This window comes from Amphiprion ocellaris, chromosome 19, assembly GCF_022539595.1.
Source record: "Amphiprion ocellaris isolate individual 3 ecotype Okinawa chromosome 19, ASM2253959v1, whole genome shotgun sequence".
Lineage (NCBI taxonomy): Eukaryota > Metazoa > Chordata > Actinopteri > Pomacentridae > Amphiprion > Amphiprion ocellaris.
In genome coordinates this window covers 32,534,081-32,547,437 of record NC_072784.1, presented here as the reverse complement: position 1 = coordinate 32,547,437, position 13,357 = coordinate 32,534,081, and the positions used below count along the sequence as shown (strand labels likewise).

Below are 13,357 nucleotides of genomic sequence, written 5' to 3'. Positions count from 1 at the left end.
AATAATAATAATAATAATAATAATAATAACAATAATAATAATAATAATAATAATAATAATAATAATAATAATAATAATAATAACAATAACAATAACAATAACAATAATAATAATAATAACAATAATAATAATAATAATAATAATAAGAAGAAGTCTGGTTGCATGAGATTGTCATCTATTCTGTATTAACTCAGTGGAGCTTTATTTTTACAGCGTTTGTTTGCAGTTCATGATGTTTGCTGTGAACCAACTGTTAGCGAGGCTCTAAACATCTAAGGTTCAGAGTTCCTCTTAGGTCACACAGAGCTATATATATAACAGAGCTCTCAAATCAACCAGTTGTTGTGATATATATATATATATATATATATATATATATATATATATATATATATCTATCTATCTATATATCTATATCTATCTATCTATCTATCTATCTATCTATCTATCTATCTATCTATCTATCTATCTATCTATCTATCTATCTATCTATCTATCTATCTATGCTCCAGTCAGAGTGAGATGAGAAAACTAGCAAACAGTAATGTCAGTGAGAAACATCGAAGCACCGAGAGCCTCACAAATGATCCGTCACCCTGCAGGGAATGAATGATTCATTAGCATGTGGTTGGACAATCTGCTTACAGAAATGTAGTTTTTCATGAATCAGGCCATGATGTTTGTTGAACCGTCTGTAGGGATGTCTGATAGCTGTGGTGTTGGTCACTGAAATATTTCAGGAGTGCAATGGAGTTTGGTGTCAGAAAACTTGGTTTGAGGAAAAATCTCATGAGATCAAAGTAAGAATTCTGCAAAAATATTTTCCATCTTGCAAATAAAACTGATATCAGAGAACTCCAGCAACTTTTACAAAAAATAAATAAACTACATGCACTTTAACTCAGGTTTATTAGACAGTAAATCAAATCAAATACATGTTTGGATTTAGAATCAGTTCAGATTAGACATAAAGCCACAACGATAGAGTAAATCAAGAGACTGTTATCTTGCATTTAGTAAAAAAAAATTTCCTTGAATGTAAAAGAAAAGTAGGAATTCAAGGTCTGTCTTTAAAAAGCTCAAATCTATGTTAAATCAAACCTGCAGTATGAGTTATATTCAAGGTTGAAGGTTAATTGTGTTGGACATCATATCAAAAACATGTATTCATTTAGAATCAGTGTAGATTATAGGCAAAATAAAACAATATAATAAATGATGTTCATTTCCAGTAAGAAGCAGCTGCTTTATTACTTTCATCTGTTTCTCTGCATTTCCAATGTGAGCACCAACATTACCTCCCATTAAGTAAATATTTCTTAAAGGAAAAACATTCAGGTCATTCTTTTAAAAGCCTAAAATCTCTGTTAAATCAAACCTGCAGTCTGAGCTGTATTCAAGGTTCAAGGTTAAAATGACACACATTGATCTAATCCCTGAACCTGCAGTGTTCCCATCCCAATGAACCCACACTAAACTCAGAAAACATGGAAACACAATACTGGAAAACAAGAAAAGAACAGTTCAATCCTTAAAATCTAAATGTTTTGTGGTTTGTACCTTTATGATGAAAACCAGAACATCGCTGGTCCAAATCCAACCAGGGCTCTTTGCATTTCATCTCTCTCTACTTTTTAAGTTGCCTCTGGACTGGAATCCATTAAATGAAAAAAAAACTTCCAAAAAATCTCTAATCTCTCAGCACAAAATTCATAAAAACAAAGTCATAGAACAAATCAAACCAAAGAGTCCATAGAAACCAACTTAATAAAACTGGTTGAGACCAGATCCAGAGTGTCCTGTGTTGAGTCAGTGATTCCTCAGAGATGTTCAGTGGGAGACCAGGACTCTGCTGTTTCTGTCCACTGATGGAAGCTGAAACAGCAACCAGACAGTCAGGTTATATTCTATTATAAATAGAAATAATAAAAAAATGTTATACTTACATTCTAGGTTTTACTCCAGTTGTGATGTTTCTCCATCTGGATTGTCTTTCAGTTCATCGTAGTATCTCCTCACCATCTCAAGTTCAGTTGGAACATCTAAAACAACAAAACACTTACTAGGAATGTGTTGACTTCTTGAACATCGATGGTTTATTTACAGGATACTTAGAGTTCTACATCAATGAGTTGACTTTGAAATGTTCCTGTTACCTGGGATTGAGTTGTCATCTGTCTTCAGTGAGAGCTCAATGGATTCCCTCATGGTTTCCTGCAGTATCTCCAAGATGTCCGTCTAATTCAGAATCAAAATCTCTATCACGTATCACGCTGGCAGACTAGATGAAAGGACTAATGACTCCATACTGTATGTATCTGTCTCTGATTAACAACAATAACTGGTCAGTGGTGACAATTAATGCAGTTTTTAGGAGCTTAAGCACCTTTCAGAATGATTTTTCCACTTGAACACAAAAAAATTGACAAACCTTCAAGACAGTCAGCTGGTTCAACATGACACCTTTAGCCTCCTCAAACATAATGATATTTTCATGCACATGTTTGGTAATAATGTTCCTCATTTTCTCCAGTGAGCGTTTTCCTCTGAACTCTGCTGCTTCTACAATAAAACACAAAAATGTTGTCAAAAATAATCAATCAATGAAAATGTGTATTTACATACACACGTGGACAAAATAGTTGGTACCCCTCGGTTAATGAAAGAAAAACCCACAATGGTCACAGAAATAATTTGAATCTGACAAAAGTAATAATAAATAAAAATTCTATGAAAATTAACCAATGAAAATCAGAGATTGCTTTTGAACCGTGGTTTAACAGAGTTATTTTAAAAAATAAACTCATGAGACAGGCCTGGACAAAAATGATAGAAAAAACTGAAAATAATGTGACCATAGAGACATGTTCAATCAAGGTGTGTCCTCTAATTAGCATCACAGGTGTCTACAAACTTGTAATCAGTCAGTCGGCCTATTTATAGGGTTACAGTAGTCACTGTGCTGTTTGGTGACATGGTGTGTACCACACTAAACATGGACCAGAGGAAGCCAAGGAGAGAGTTGTCTCAGGAGATTAGAAAGAAAATTATAGACCAGCATGTTAAAGGTAAAGGCTAGAAGACCATCTCCAAGCAGCTTGATGTTCCTGTGACTACAGTTGCACATATTATTCAGAAATGTAAGATCCATGGGACTGTAGCCAACCTCCCTGGATGTGCCTGCAGGAGGAAAACTGATGACAACATTCAGTTGTTTTACTTCTGCCCGAGTCGACACAGTGACCTTGATGTGAGGCAGAACAACCTGATCTTTGCACAGAACTTTCTGTGCATCTGTTAGTTCTATAGGTAAAATGCACCCAATCTGGACCATAAACCAATAAAAATCCTTTCAGATTATTTTATCATTTTTATCATAAGTAAAAGTGTCTCAGTTATAATTTGATACTCAGTGGATGGATTATCAGCAGCAACACAACAACACTACAACGTAGACCTCATAGCAGACAGCAAACATGCACAAACTGGACAAGATTTTGTAATACTTTTATGTGATTAGCAGTAAAGGTGTCTTTCATATTAGAACTTTCCACAGTCTAACAATATTGAAAATCATTAACTGATTGCAAACACTGAACTGATTTTATTATTTTCTAGAAACTACTAATCTCGAGTACAATTAATACCAGGTTTTAATTTACAAAGAAGGTCTCTTCCCATCAGACTCAAAAGTGTTCCTGCAAAATCAGAAAGTATGTTCCACATCTGATCCTGCTTTTGAAACATAAGCTTGTTCAAAAAAATGGTTTAATTATGGGGTCCCTGAAACTCCTACAGTGATTAGTTTAGAACTAGGAATACAAACATAATCAGTGAAACATTCAGCAGAAAGTGTAGCTCCTTTATCAATTAATATTTTCAATTTAATTAAATAGTGATGGTACATTGCATTTTACAAAAAAATTTAAAAACATATTGATAGGCACAGCTTGTAATATATTTTACTGATTGATCTTCCTGTTCTATTTATCCTGCTCTCAATTTAATCTGTAAAAACTGAATTTTTTCATGATGAACCAGAAAGAAATTAGTTATTTCTATAATTTCCTTAAACTACAGTGGTTAAAAGCTTAACACTATTTTATTTTATGTACTGCTGAGGCATTAATTTATTTAATTTAGTTAAGTTTTAGGATTATAATTAATTTAAAGCCAGAACATGAGTTAATTAATCACACATTACACACTCTCACAATCTTCTTTTTGTGCTTTTCCTGCTGTAATCACCAGAGGGCAGCAGTAGCCAACGTTGTGATTTATCCCCACAGCATACACCGTGTTTTGGTTTTTACAAAGAAAATTAGATGTCACAATCTGTAAGAATGTGTATTTTTCTTTATTGTCCCTTTTAGACTTCTAGACAGCAGACACCCTGACAGTGACACCATCTCAACCAGATAAAATTGTCTGTGATTTATCAGAAGAGCAGGAATGAAGTGAGCAGACAGGAAGAAATTTTGACTGAAACACCAGAAAGTCCAGAAACTTCCTCTGAACATGACATACTCATGTCTCGTCTGTTTTTCTGCTTGTAGAGCTGAATCCGGATTTAAACACCGAGTCTGTGTGGCTCTGAAGGCAATTCTGAAGCACTAAATATTAGTTTGATGACGACAGTTAGCTCGTTAGAAATGAAGGATATTCTACTGAAAGGTGTGTTCTCATTATAAATCTAATGATAACAGATGGAGAGCAAATAATATCCAGTCTTACCTGAATCAGAGCAAACGCTTTACTGTCCATGTGGCTGTTGATAAATCAGTGCTCTCTGATTTATCAACCAGTAGAAAAATATTGTGGTTTTCCTGCAACTTTACAGTTTTCTTAGTTTATATATGTCTATAACTGATTGTTGCCTGGCCAGCCGACAGCCAGACCCAGTTGGAGGCTAAGTAGGGAACACAGTGGAGCTTTTAGCTGCTGAAGTGTCAGTTACATCCCTCAGGACTCACCAGAGACCAAAACAGCCAAGAGGAACTGAATGTTGGACTTCACCACCCATAGAAGTAAATATAAGCAGCACAGTGTTAACAAAGCCTTTTGATGTGGTGTGATACAACACTGCAAAATAAAATCTGACAACAAAACCAAGCCAACACCTCTCTGTTACAACTACAGGGATCATAAAAGTATGACGTGAACTAAGCTACCTGTGCCTAATATACTGGAACCTCAGTGTGTTCGGTGACTCTGCCAGGCCCAGCTGACCAGACCTTTCCATGACCTTCCTCAGTGGTGACAGCTGCACCCAGTCTCTGTGGAACACCATCCCAGAACTGGCCAAACAGCACAGACAGCCTCAGACCGGGTCCTGAGCAGAACCTGACTCAGCTCCAGCCACCCAGGTGTGTCCTGCTGCCACGGCACAACAGCTCTTCTTTTCACCGTTTGTTTACCTCACTTTACCTCATTTCCCTGATCTATATTTGCAGTCATGCTGAGCAGTAGGGGGATTTTCCTGCTGTTAATTCTCCTACATCAGAAAATCTCGAAAAACAGATTAGTGGTCGTCTTAACTTGTGGGTGTGAGAATAAATAGACATTAAAAGGTGAGATCTCACCAGAGGGTGGGAGGAGGGAGGCAGGTAAACACTGAGCACCTGTAGACAAACCTGCAGCCATGCTAGCTGTTCCCTGAATCCTTCTGCCACTCGTGTCCAGAAGAAACACTGTAGCCAGTAAGAAACCAAACATGTTGATTCTTATCCAGTATTGGTTTATTATTGTCATCTGAGCTGCACCCGACTTTCTCTAAGAACCAGCCACCATAACTAATGCTGCTGCAGTTATCATCACCTATAAAGTCTCTTAATGAGCGTCACTAGTTTACTGAGGCGTGTGAATGGTAGTATTGTTCCTGACGTCCTTGAAATGTCCTCAGTCTGGAAGAAAAGGGACTGACAGCACTTGCTCTGTGGTTCTCCTCAAATTCTCATTTAAGAAACAAATAATTTATCTCTAAATTTCAGAAATTTAGACATAATTCTAAATTGTCCACTACTTTGGTATTTCACTGAAAATGCAGAAAACAAATGATCCTCATCAGCTGATTGCCTATTAGCCAACACAGAGATCCTGGAAAACATGAAACCGACTTCAGGGTGTTTTATCTTCTGATCATCTGAACAAGAAGGTGGAAGCGTTGACACAACAGTGAAGAATGTAGTTCATGTTTTTATGCTTTTTATTATGTTCACAGCAGACAGGCAGGAAACACGGAGAAGTGAAGGAACAATATACACCGATCGGGCATAACATTATGACCCCCTGCTTAATATAGTGTTGGTCGCCTTATGTCGTCAAAAATGCTCTAAAACATTGGGGTCTGGACCAGGGGACCTCTCAGGGTGTCCTATGGGGGCCGGACCAGGGGACCTCTCAGGGTGTCCTATGGGGGCCGGACCAGGGGACCTCTCAGGGTGTCCTCTGGACCAGGATGTTGGCAGTGGATCCTTTGGGTTCTCTGGGTTCTCCAGTGGGTTCTCTTGGAATCAAACTGGTCCTTCCTGTTCCTGTTTAACCAGCTGATGATGCTGCAGACAGGACAGAAATCAGGGGACAGCTCAAGAGAGGACACATTTTAACTCTATTATAAGATCACACAAAGATCTGATCCCCTGTTGCTCTGGTCTCCTCATCATGCTACCAGTGTGGCTAGCCATGTTAGCTTGGTACCACCACCCATCCCAGGTACGCTGTTCATGTTCAGGGTTGTAGAGTTTGCACTGTAAAAACTAAATCCCTTCAGCGTTAATAGAGTGGATTAGCACTGGATTATTAGAGTAACAAGGTTCAGACATCATATATCCTGTGTTCAGCAGGATGTTAGCTCCCATCCCTTGTTACATTACATGCTTGTGATTTATCTGGAGGGCTTCATTACTTCATACTTCCAGCCTGATTTATAGCCGGTGGAGGTTCGTAGAGGAGCTACTGGCTTCGCGTTTATAGAGGTAGAAAGCATAGCATCACATCTGTATGTTCCTTTTTCAACACCCAGTGATCTACAGCCTCACTGTTCCAGGCCTGATCATGCCCGCTGTTCTTTCACCTTCGCCTTGGATCTGAGTCTTTGATTTCCCAAATCTGTCTGGGAGGAATTTTCATTTGTAGCCGGGCCCAGGAGAGTGTGACAGGAGCAGGGACGGAGGAACAGGTGCAGCCGGGTTGAGTTCCCTCCGCCCAGCTATGGCAATAGACATGATTAACTGAGCTGTATTTATATTATTCAAGACGTACACTACCACTCAAAAGCCTGGGATCACTTAGGAATGTCCTTATTTCTGAAAGAAAAGCAGTTTTCCATGAAGATCACATGAAATAAATGATAAATCCAGTGTAGACATTGTTAATGTGGTAAATGACTATTGTAGCTGGAAACAGCTGATGTTTAATGGAATATCTCCATAGAGGTATAGAGGAACATTTCCAGCAACCATCACTCCTGTGTTCTAATGCTACATTGTGTTAGCTAATGGTGTTGAAAGGCTCATTGATGATTAGAAAACCCTTGTGCAGTTATGTTAGCACATGGATAAAAGTGGGAGTTTTCATGGAAAACATGGAATTGTCTGGATGACCCTAAACTTTTGAACATTGTGTGTTTTTTTTAGAGTGGATTTCACCCTGTATGTCCAGAAAGCATGAAGTTTTTTTCTCCTACTTTGTCTTTGCTCACTTTTCACCTCTGATAACCTGCAGAGACGCTGTTACAGACAGAACAAGCAGATGTTTGAGTCAAAGTCAATAAATATCAATAACTAGCTAACTAACTCAATAACTAGTTTCATCATCAGTTAATCTGCTGATCATTTTCTCAGTTCATCAGTTAATTACTTGTTAAAAATATGGTTTGCTGGTGAGAGACTCAAATACACGTCAGAGGCTAGTTTTATTTTCTGAATAAACCACTTGAGCAAAAGAACAGCTAAAGGTGTGACCTGAATAGTTCAGGTACTAAATAAATGGTGGCTTCACTAGCTAGTGGAGCATAACTTTCTCATGTCCCTGCAGCAACTACCAGCCAGTCTAATAATTCTTAGAATCGACCAGCATTGTCTTTCTTTGCACACCTAAAACTACTTGACTTTTGTTGCTGAAAAACCTTCTGTCAGCTGACTGGTAAGTTGCTGGTTTTGGGTCCTATTATTATTATTATTATTATTATTATTATTATTATTATTATTATTATTATTATTATTATTATTATTATTATTATTATTATTATTATTATTATTATTATTATTATTAAGGGTGCCATGAGTTTTGCTCGAAGCCCCTCGGAGGTTTCTGATGTTCGGTCCCGACCCTGCAGCTCCTCCTCCAATCAAAAGCTTCCTTGCACTTGTCAGGCTGCTGGCCTCCTCAGTGACTCCTCATGAGTGATGGTTTTATTAAGCTGCTCCGTTGGCACATGGGTGGAGAAAGAATGACCGTACAGAGAGGAACAGATCCTGATTTTCCTCACGGCAGCCTGAGCGTGACACATTATTAATGGCTATTAAAAGAGGCGAATCCACCAGAGTAAAAACATTCTCCTATGGCAAGAGAACATGTTTTAATATTAGCAAAGTAGCTAAGCATAAATATTTAAGGAGCCTATTCATGGCCTGACCTTTTCTCCTCCCTCTCTCTTGTCATTCCCTCCCTCCTGTCATTAACACAGAAAACAAATCCAAAATTATTCAGTGGGAAAACATCAGCGCAGGCATATGGAACTTTACTGCTGAAAGGAGCGCACAAAAGACAAAGTGTTGGCTTCAGCCTTCTCAGAGAAATCCCTGTTTTATTGGCAAGACTGTGTTTGTATTCATTTGGGTTTATTTAAAATTTTCCAATCTGCCCGGTAAATGTTTTTGGAAAAATTAAATCTTGCCGTGAAGTATTGAGGGTGGGAGTGGTGCAAAGACCAGGAAGAGCCAGACTGAATGCTGTGTCTCTCTCTCACACACAATACTGACAGACAAACAGAAAGACGGGCAGCGATGCATGCAGGACGTACCGCCACCTGCTCACATGGGCTGTTTGTCTGCATCTGAACACGCTGCTAAAATGCATTATAGTAAAATAATGACCTATATTTCAGCGATTATCTCAACAGACAGTCAGAAGGACAGTGATGTGTTTAGGAAAGCTGCAGCCTCTGGATGGAAATATTTGACCTACAGATGGCGCAAGACAACCACTCATAAACTAGCATCCCTAGTCATTCTGTTTCAGGACTAAACCTGTGATTCCTGGGTCTGTGAGGAAGTGTGTCGCTGCCATTCCAGGCGTCTGTAAAGGAAGTTGATTCACAGACAGCAAATATTAACCTTAATTCTCCTGCCATGTGACGACCTTTCATACACGCTGATGCTCGTACGCTTATCGATCTCCAGCACACATGAAAAATATTACCCACGTTTTCAGCTGAAATGATTAGTTTGTTAGCTGACAATCAGGTAGTTGTCATTTTATCAACCCATTAATTTTTCTGAGCCTTAGATGACAGCAAGTTGAATAACTTGCTGTTTCGGACAAAATAAGTCACTTTGATTTCTGGGGAATTTGCATTTTTTAAAATCAAACCTTCAGGAAAATACCAGCAGAGTTTCAGTATCTGCAGCCCTAATCCAAAGGTAATGAACAAAAAGTTTCATTTCAGTGCATTTTTATGTTATCCTGTTTACTGTCTGAATATAACTTTAGATCTGACAGTGGACTGGACTGCACACATCTTTCTATCCATGCAGTCTTTGGTAAGAGCCAAATGATTTCTATCTGCCCAGTGTAAACATATAACAGCTATATCTGACTGACTATAGAGCAGCAGTGTTCCTCTCCCCTCCACAAACAGAAGGAAGAGCTGCTGACTGATTCCACGCTTCCCTCAGCTGCATGGGGTCGGGGAAGCCTGGAGCTGACTGGAAAACTAAACATGATCTGGTCAGAGGAGGGGATGGTGAAAAATCTGTTTCCCTCCCCCCCCCCCACCATCTGGAAACACACCAGAACGCCCACATCCCTCTACCTGCTGCTCACCTTTCAACCTGGATGGATGTCGGCTGACAGGTGAGGCGTGAGGAGACAGGTGAGCACACCACACAGGAACCATGACCGGCACCGTGTCAAAGTTTCTGGAAGGAAGAAATGCCAAGACTCTTCTCCCTTCTGCTCAGTTTTTATTTACTCGGCTGAATGTGGAAACTGCAGGTCATCAATTCACCAAACCAGCCCCATAAATCTTGTTTTTTGGTGATGTGATTTCACACTTATTTTCTACTACACTTACTCCCTTATTTTCCCAGGGATCCTGTCTCTGTCCAGCTGGCCCAGGTTTCTCAGGCATCTCAGCCTCTAAGACAGTTTGGCAGGAAACACATGAGGTGAATAAACATCACCAGCCAGAGTCAGAACGGGGATGTCCCAGTCTGAGTCTGTTGTGACGACCTGAAGCAAAACTCTTGGTGTCCAAAAGACCCCCCAGCACACACACACACACACACGCGCACGCGCACGCACACGCACATGCACACACACACACACACACGCACACACACACACACACACACTCCAGCCAAAGCATGAGCTCTCATCAGGTGTGTTTGTAGGTGGGATGCACCTGAGTCATAGAGCTTCATCTGTACATTGGATTGGCTCTCTGGCCCAACTTCACCCCCAAAAGGATCCGAAATAGTGGGACTGAATGGAGCAATTGTAGACGAAGGAGAAAGGAGGAGGGGGGTAGACACAGCAGGGAACGCATCAAAGTACAGCATTTATTCAGCAACCCTGCCCACCGCCACCACACAGTCTTAAGGGGGTGCACATCTCACAAGATGCCAGCAAAAGAGGAACATTTTCCGTGTATTAAAAGTTAAGAACAAAAAAAACGATTATGTGGGCCAGTAGTTTCCTAGTGAACCACAAGTGTGCTGTAGCTCTTCTAAGTCAAATATCATCATGTGCCTGTTGGGCAGATAACATCTGAATGAAAGCTCCTGCTCTCCTGTAGAGGGGGTTAAATGCCAAAGCTAGATGAGCCCACTGGCTTCACTCCAAAATCCCAAGCCTATTGAAGTTTATTCAAGCTCTAATTCTACCCTGCCAACAAATATTTCTTTGAGGAAAAAAAGGGAGAAGAAAGAGAGGAAGATGCAAAAGAAAGGAAGAGCTTGCCAGAGGAGAATCGCTATGTACACAGAAGCGTATTGCAGTTGGAGCAGAAGCATCAAAATGCCTCAACATTGGATGGTTCCCAAGAGGGAAATGCACACAGATATCATGTTTCTTCTTGTAGTTTGTTACACAAGTCCCTGAAGTTATCTAGCTGTTTTCCCTCCTCTCTATGAACACTGTCAAGGTTCAGAGAGGTCAGTTTGGTGAAGAAGAAACACCTCAGAATGATTTCTGTACAAAAGCTGTAGTGGGAGTCTGTTGCAGATTGTTTTATCAGAGTAAAAACCTCTTTCCAGAGTTTTAAGGGAAGCCGCTGCAGCAGTGAGCTGAAGCAGGGTGTGCTTTTCTCCCTGCCTGCTGATATTCTCTTCTGTGCTTCATCTTTCATGTCAGACTGTCTCTGGCGTCCTGCAGGGTCAAGTGTTGGGTCACGTCAGTGTGGTGCCAAGTGTCCTGGTGTCTCCATCGCTGTAACGCCACACTAACACACACGTATGTACAAGGAATTTACATGTGCAAACAGGCGGCACACACACACATGCCATCAGCACACACATGTTTGCGACATGCTTGCTGCACATGCATGCACAGGTGTGTTCGCGCTCACACAGACTACAGTCATGACTCCTGATCATTCATCCCAACTGCCATTAGATATACAGGAGAGGCATTCCTGCCAGCAGCTGGAGAAGTGCCAGTGTGTGTGTGTTTTGTGTGTGTGTGTGTGTGTGTGTGTGTGTGTGTGTGTGTGTGTGTGTGTGTGTGTGTGTGTGTGTGTGTGTGTGTGTGTGTGTGTGTGTGTGTGTGTGTTGGGTAGAGTCACTGACAAAAACTAACCAACAGATTGAAACCGTCTCCTCTGGACCAGGTTTTCTTTATTTTTGATCATCAGTTTTCTCACTCCTTGTTGCATCTTATTTCTCTCAGGTTCAGTGAAACATTGCTGGCAAATGTAAGAGGGGAAAAAAACGTTGAAAAGCTAAAGAGAGAGTAGAGAAGTTGCCTCTAGCTGGTATCGTGTTGATGCATGTTTTGCATCACACCAGTGGAGAAGCAGAGGAGGGGTGAGGAGTAAAGCCTCGGTGGATAAGGTACTTTATCTCCCCTGCTGTCTATATCTTTCACCCCGTCCCTCCCTCTCCTCGCCTCTCAGCTCTTTGATTTTTCTCTTTCTTCTGTTTGCTGAAAGAGCTGACTGTGCTGGTCTGAGCGAGCATGTGTGTCCTGCATTGTTCCCGTCTTCCTCAGTATGATGAGAAAAGCTTGCAATAACAGTGTCTGGGGGTGGACTGAGACCCTCTGTTCTTGTTTTCATCTCTTTCCTCCCTCTCTGTTCTCGCTTCGCCACAGGACAGGGATGCTCTCTGCAGATCTCCTGCAGGTGTGGGACAAATTGCACTCTCTTCCCTGTGCACATGTACACTCTTTAAGGTTTGAGTGTAAATTCATGCACAGAGATGTAGATTGAAGCTGAGACTGGAAGGCTTCTGTAAAACATTCTATTTTAAATCACTTCTTAAAATCCACTTTTACAGACGTGCTTTTATATGAAGTTTAATTTTAGCTGTAATTAGTTTTAGTGTTTTATTCTGTATTATGTCTGTTTATTTCATATGTTCTTTGTTGCTTTATTTTAATTTTAGCTGTCCGGGTCTTTGGTGTGATGTTGTCTCTAATTTTGTGATTTTTAATTTCTAACTTTTAACCTTCAGTCTTATTCTTTAATTTTTAAACTATCTAGTTCCTTTGTTTGTTATGTGTGCTAATCTATCTAATTATTCATTGAGCTTATTATCATTTTTACTATTTATTATAATTGACTTATGTTTTGCTTGATTGTCTATGTTTGCATGTTTAGACTGTCAATGCTGTTCTTAAGTTATTATTATTATTATTATTATTATGAATAATAATAATAATAATAATAATAATAATAATAATAATAATAATAATAATAATAATAATAATAATAATAATAATAATAATAATAAATGTAACTGAGGGGCTTGGTGGTTAGCATCGTTGCCTTGCAGCTAGAACATCCCCGGTTGGTGTCCTGGCCTTCCTGGGATCTTTCTGCATGGAGTCTCCATGTTCTCCTCATACATGTGTGGGTTCTCCAGGTTCTCCAGCTTCCTCCCACAGTCCAGAAACATGCTGAGTTTAATCAGTCATT

General features: G+C 39.8%; 1 long non-coding RNA gene across 1 annotated transcript; it reads right to left on the bottom strand.

Annotated features, from left to right (window-relative positions):
- Positions 1-890: 890 nt before the first annotated feature.
- Positions 891-4,881, bottom strand: LOC111582516 (uncharacterized). The gene is made up of 5 exons (XR_002747330.3): positions 4,735-4,881; positions 2,432-2,562; positions 2,157-2,238; positions 1,947-2,042; positions 891-1,875 (listed from the first exon to the last, which is right to left on the bottom strand). It is a non-coding gene; the product is annotated as an uncharacterized LOC111582516 (long non-coding RNA).
- Between the last annotated feature and the right edge of the window lie 8,476 nt (positions 4,882-13,357).